Source organism: Hippopotamus amphibius, chromosome 16 (assembly GCF_030028045.1).
Source record: "Hippopotamus amphibius kiboko isolate mHipAmp2 chromosome 16, mHipAmp2.hap2, whole genome shotgun sequence".
Lineage (NCBI taxonomy): Eukaryota > Metazoa > Chordata > Mammalia > Artiodactyla > Hippopotamidae > Hippopotamus > Hippopotamus amphibius.
This window is the reverse complement of record NC_080201.1, coordinates 26,371,691-26,379,007: the sequence shown is the minus strand read 5'-3', so window position 1 is coordinate 26,379,007 and position 7,317 is coordinate 26,371,691.

Here is a 7,317-nt window from a genome sequence, read left to right as displayed (position 1 = left end):
GAATGCATGAAAAAGATACGAGTTCCTCAAACTGATACACAGTTTGCCAAAGCCCATATACATCACCTGAAAATGATTCAGGAATTAATGGATACTAGACACTTAAAGAGACTCAGTAAAGGGACAAAACATATCTCATGTCGCCATCATCCACTCTCCTGAACACGCCAAACATACACGTGCTGCTTGTACTTGACAGCCTAGGCAGCTGACTTCCACACCACCCCTTCCGAATATCTCAGCAGGCTGCTCGCTTGACTAAGTACGTCTAGTAGTCATCGTCTCATCCAGTACGTCAGCATACTCTATGGCTCTACCTTCCCAATGTCTTCTGGGTCTATAGGCTTGTTTCTGTCCCCCCGTTACCATTACCATCTTTTCCTGGTTCAGTAAAATGGCTTCCTTATTTCCACTCTTGTGTTTTTACCTCCACCCTGCACCCAACAAAATCTGTTTTTCAAAGTGCACCCAGAGTGAGCTTTTAAAAATGCAAGTCGGATCCTCTTAACTCCCCTTCTCAAAACCTTCATTGCTTTCCCATAACTTGCCCTAGCCTTAAAGGCTCTGTACAGTTTGGGCCCTGCCTAGTTTTTTTTGTTAAATAAATTTGTTTATTTATTTGGCTGCATTGGGTCTTTGTGATGGCTTCTCTTGTTGCAGAGCATGAGCTCTAGGTGCATGGGCTTCAGTAGCTGTGGCACACGGGGCTCAGTAGTTGTGGCTTGCTTGCAGGCTCTAGAGTACAGGCTCAGTAGTTGTGGCACACGGGCTTAGTTGCTCCACAGCATGTGGGATCTTCCCAGACCAGGGACTGAACCTGTGTCCCCTGCATTGGCAGGCAGATTCATAACCGCTGCACCACTAGGGAAGTCCCCCTGCCTAGTGTTTAACCTTCACTCCTGTCACGTTTGCTACCTCCACCCAGGTTACCTACAAGTCCCTGGTTACCCCATTCTAACTACTATACAGGAGCAGGGCTTTTGTGTTTACTTTTTCCTCTGTCTGGAACGTGATTTTCCTAAATCAAGCTTTGTGCCTCACTTTTTTCAGGTCTTTTCTCAAATGTATATACTAAGAGGCTTTCTTTGACCACCCTAACTAATAGTCTTGTCCTCTGTTCCCATTCCCAAGGCACCTCTTAATCCTTTGATGTTTCTTATATACTTTGTACCCTAGAAGTTGTGTTTTATTTGCCATCATGTATCTCTTCAAAATATAAGTTTTTGAGGGTGGGAACATTAGTTTTTATTGGCCATTGTTAAATAACCAAGACCTCCTACAGTGCCTGCCACGTGGTTGACAGTATATGTTTTCTTTGATGGTAATTTTTTCTTTTTTTCAGTTGAACTATAGTTGACATACAATACTTTTAAAAAATTTAAGTATAGTTAATTTACAATGTTGTATTACTTTGGCTGTGCCGCAAAGTAACTCATTTATACATACATATGTATTTTAATATTCTTTTCCATTATGGTTTATCCCAGGAGATTAGATATGGTTCCCTGTGCTGCACAGTAGGACCTTGTTGTTTATCGATTCTAAATGTAATACTTTGCATCTACCAACCCCAAACTCCCAATCCCATGATAAACTTTTTGAACCATTATACAGTTATACAGTACTTTAAGGAATGACTCACTGTTCTCCTTGTATGAATATTCTGCTACTATCTGATAGAAGTATCAAGGAAATTTGTTTTTCCTGATCTAAATCTTATGCTTTCCTTTTCTTAATCTTGCCCCATTACTCTTACTTACATCTCCTTATTCATTTAAAATATTCACTCTCCATTTTCAGCTTTGCACACCTCAGCTGTGTTTCTGGAACTAGAGAACGGCATTAGATTCTTCTGTCTCTCTCTCGGCTTTGCTCTTTCCTTCCCTCTTACTCTGGGCATTTTCTCCAGTTTAATTCCATATTTTGGGAGTTAAAGTGCTCCGGTCTGAGTCCAGCAACTCATCTCAAGGAATGTATCAAAGACTGCTTTGTATCATGTTTGTTGGACTGTCTGGTCATGTCAGGCATTGAGCCTGTTGCTTTTTTGCATATACTTTCATTTTAATCAGGCAGCAGTCCTGTGGGCTGGGTATCATCCTTCTCATTTTTGTAGATGAAAAAATTTTATTTATTTATTTATTTATTTATTTATTTATTTTGAGGTACACCAAAGTGAATCAGCTGTATTTATATGTATATCCCCATATCCCCTCCCTCCCGCGACTCCCTCCTACCCTCCCTGTCCTGGCCCTCTAAGGCATCACCCATCATTGAGTTGATCTCCCTGTGTTATACAGTAGCTTCCTACTAGCTATCTGTTTTACAGTTGATAGTGTATCTATGTCTATGCTACTCTCTCACTTCGTCCCAGCTTCCCCTTCACCCCCCGCCCCCCCCAACCCCGTGTCCTCCAGTCCGTTCTCTGCATCTGCATGTAGATGAAAAATTGAATCAGATGGAAGACCTGCGTTTGAATCTCAGATCTGTTTTACTGAATCCAAATCCAAGTTTCTTTCTGCTCTACCATATGGCAGTAAATCAGAGTTCTTTTTTGGGCACTCTTTTCACATTATAAGCTAAGATCTAATTGACTTTTCACTTTATTTTTCATTCAGCTTTATTGAGATATAATTGACATATAACACTGTGTAAGTTTAAGGTGTATGACGCGTTGATTTGATACACAAATATGTTTCAAAATGATTACCTCCATCATGTTAGCTAACACCTCGATCATATCACATAATTACCATTTCTTTCTGTGTGTGTGTGTGGTGAGAACATTTAATATTCACTATGGGCAACTTTGAAGTATGTAATTCAGTATTATTAACTTTAATCACTATGCTATACATTAGACCCCCAGAACTTATTTATCTTATAGCTGGAAATTTGTAATCTTGACTAATAACTCCCCTTTTCCTCCAATCCCTGGTAACCATCATTCTATTTTCCATTTCAGTGAATTCAGCTTTTTTAGATTTCACGTATAAGTGATATCATAAGGTATTTATCTTTCTGTATCTGACTTATTTAACTTAGCATTATGTGCCCAAGCTCCAACCATGTTGTTGCAAATGGCAGGATGTCCTTTCTCATGGCTGAATAATATTACATTGTATATATGTATAACACATCTTTTTTATCCATTCGTACAATGCAATAGCAAGAAAATATATATATAAGCAATCCAGTAAAAAAGTGGGCAGAGGAATTGAATAGACATTTTTCCAAAAAAGTCATATAAATGGCCAACAGGTACATAAAAAGATATTCAACATCACTAATTGTCAGGGAAACTCAAATCAAAACGACAATGAGATATCACCTCATTGAGATCAAGAAAATGAGATAAGTGTTGGTGAGGATGTGGAGTAAAGGGAATCCTTGTGCACAGTTAGTGGTAATGTAAATTTGTGCAGCCAGGATGGAAAACAGTACGGAAGTTCCTAAAAATAATTAAGAACTACCACATGATCCAGCAATCCCACTTCTGAGTATACATCCAAAGGAAATGAAAACAGGATCTCAAAGAGATATCTGCACTGCCACGTTCGTTGCAGCATTATTTACAATAGCCAAGATATGGAAACAGCTAAGCGTCCATCATTGGATGACTTTTTACTTTAACTCCTAGGTTTCTTTTAGAAATAATGCTTTAGAAGGCTTTTAGTTGATGACATCATAAAAATTAGTAACATTTCCTTTATCAACTTTCCCCCACCCCCATTCCTGTTCTCAACTCTTAAATTTCCACGGTGCATTTTAGGTTGTTTGTTTGTGTCTACATATCTAACCTCTTTGGGTTTCTTTTGATAATTTAGCAGTCTTTATCAGTGTTTGCAGTGCCTCCTCATATATTACCTTTTGTGAATTTCATTAACAAGTTATTCGCTCCCTTCTTCAGGTCATTAATGAAGATGCTAAATGAAACTCAATCTATCAATCCCTGTGCCACCCCAGTAGCAAACTAGGTACTTAGAGTTTTATGATTATTTCTTGTTCGTGACTCTTGAGCCAGTTCCCAAATCAACTGAGAGTACTCATAGCCAAGCCAATTTCAATTAATTCTGCAAGGAGAAATTTCATAAGCTAAAGTAGCACCTGCTTCTCTAAAACTAAGATGGATCACTTGCATTCACTTAACCTACTAAAATTAAAGTTGTGTCCAAGTAGCAATTATTGAGCATTTCTCTGGTGATATTCAATCTTTTTTAAAATTTCTCTTTATCTCATATTTTCCTTGACCAGGAACTGTTTCTTAAATATGTCTATTTTTCAGTTCCATGTTTGAAAACAAGTATGAGAATATATGTTTTTGTCTTTACAATTTAGGAGGTTATTTAAATGTTATTTGTCATCTCTACAGCAGCTAATAACTTTCCTGCACACAGTTTATGCTGAAAAAAGTCTTATGCTCAGCACTGTGTAATAAAAAATGTACAAGCTTTGGAGTCAGCAGTCTTAAGTTCAAATCTCTGCTCCACTACTTCCTAGTCGTATGGTTTTGGACAAATACTAACTCCTCCATGTCTATACAGATCTTGGAATAATGTCACAGTGTAAGAAAATTTATAAAAATAACAAAAAGTTAGGAATAGTAATTCCTATCTTTCAGAATTTTCATGAGGATTAGAATTGATGAAATGTAATAAACACTCAATAAAAAAGTAGGCATTACTGAATTGGAAATTTTTCCTTCATTTGCAGAGACTTCTGGACCTACTCATGTATTCATATAATTGTGTTCCATAAATTAATTTAAAAGTAGTCAAAAGTCCAATAAGAAAAAAATAAGAAAGTCTAATATGAAATGATCAGCCTCACTAGGAATTAATAAATTTAAAATTTTAAAAATGAGATTGTATTTCATACGCACCAGACTTACAAAAATTTCATTGGCCAGGACTCAGCAAGTTGGCAAAGATGTATGGAATAAAACATGCAGACACTGTTTATGGGAATGTAAAGAACCATCACTTTTCTAGGTGTTTTAAACTGTTCTCCAGAGTTCAATATCAGTATGACATTATGAACTTTCTGTACTTCTAGGGAATCTCAGATATGTGTAAAGAGAAGTTCATTATACAAGGATATTCACTGCAGTACTGGTTATAACTGTAAAGAAATAGAAGTAAATAACTTGTTGGGATAGATAAATGGATGTGTATATCTATAGCGTATTCATTACTGAAATTCACTTAGTTAGGAGTTAATAAGGCTGCATGTGGTAGAGAACCAACTACTGTACCTTAACCAAAAAGAGATTTTGCTTTTCCCACTTAATATGAAGTCCAGAGGCAGGACTACTTATAGCTGCTATGGTAGCTCCACAAGACCATCAAGAGTCCAAGCTTCTACTTAGTATGATAACCTATAGGTCCATCCATGTTGCTGCAAATGGCATTATTTCTTTCTTTTCTATGGTCGAGTAATATTCCATTGTATATATGTACCTCATCTTCTTTATCCATTCCTCTGTTGATAGACATTTAGGTTGCTTCCAAGTCTTGGCTAGTGTATATTGTGCTGCAATGAACATTGGGATGCATATATCTTTTCTAATTATGGTTTTCTCTGGATATATGCCCAGGAGTGGGATTGCTGGATCATATAGTAGTTCTATTTTTATTTTTTGAGGAACCTCCATACTGACCTTCATAGTGGTTGTACCAATTTACATTCCCACCAACAGGGTAGGAGGGTTCCCTTTTCTCCACACCCTCTCTAGCATTTATTGTTTGTAGACTTTTTGATGATGGCCATTCTGACCAGTGTAAGGTGATACCTCATTGTACTTTTGATTTACATTTCTCTAATAATTAGCGATTTTGAGCATCTTTTCATGTGCTTCTTGGCCACCTGTACATCTTTTTAGGAGAATATCTATTTAGATCTTCTGCCCATTTTCTGATTGGGTTGTTTGTTTTTTGGTATTGAGCTGCATGAGCTGTTTGTGTATTTTGGAAATTGGAGATTGGAGGTCAGTTGTTGGTTGCTTCATTTGCAAATATTTTCTCCCATTCTGTGGGTTGTCTTTTCGTTTTGTTTATGGTTTCCTTTGCTATGCAAAAGCTTTTAAGTTTCATTAGATCCCATTTGTTTATTTTTGTTTTTATTTTCATTATCCTAGAAGGTGGATCCAAAAAGATATTGCTACGATTTATGTCAAAGAGTGTTACTGCCTATGTTTTCCTCTACGAGTTTTATAGTATCTGATTTTACGTTTAGGTCTTTAATCCATTTTGAGTTTATTTTTGTGTATGGTGTTAGAGAGTGTTCTAATTTCCTTCTTTCACACGTAGCTGTCCAGTTTCCCCAGCACCACTTATTGAAGAAACTGTCTTTTCTCCATTGGATATCCTTGCCTCCTTTGTCATAGATTAGTTGACCATAGGTGCTTAGGTTTATTTCTGGGCTTTCTATCCTGTTCTATTGATCTATATTTCTGTTTTTGTGCCAGTACTTAGAGATGATCATACTAAGTGAAGTAAGTCAGACAGAGAAAGACAAATATCATATGATATCACTTATGTGTGGAATCTAAAAAGATGATACAAATGAACTTATTTACAAAACAGAAACAGACTCACAGACTTTGAAAATGAACTTATGATTACCAAAGGGGAAAGATGGGGGGGGATAAATTAGGAGTTTGGGATTCACATATACACACTATTATATGTAAAATAGATAATCAATAAGGACCTACTGTATAGCATAGGGAACTCTACTCAATACTCTGTAATAACCTATATGGGAAAGAAATCTGATAAAGAATGGATATATGTATATGTGTAATTGAACCACCTGAAACTGTACACAGCATTGTAAATCAACTATACCCTGATATAAAATAAAAATTAAATTAAAAAAAAGAGTCCAAGCTTCCATACATCCTACTCTGTCATACCTAGCATGTAGCTCTTTTTCTTATGGTTACAAAATGGCTGCGTTGCCGCCATGAATCACATCCTCATCCTAGGTAGGAGAAAAGTAAAGAAGAAAGAAACAAGGAGGAGGAGGCAGCTGAGGCATCATATTTTTCAGAACAATCCCAAGCAGACTTTGCTCAATGGCATTAGCTAGAAACTTAGCTGCAAGAAGCCTGGAAAATATTGTCTAATTTTTCAGACATATGACTACATTGAAAAAAATATGTTTCTCTTAGAAAGAAAAAAGGTGAGGCATGGTATTGGGTAGGCAACTGGCAATGTCTGGTGCCGGGATCAACTCGGCGACTCGAGGTGAGTGATGGGTGCCGCAAGCTTGAAGAACACACAGACACAGACTGAAGAGAAAGATGGGACCCGGGGA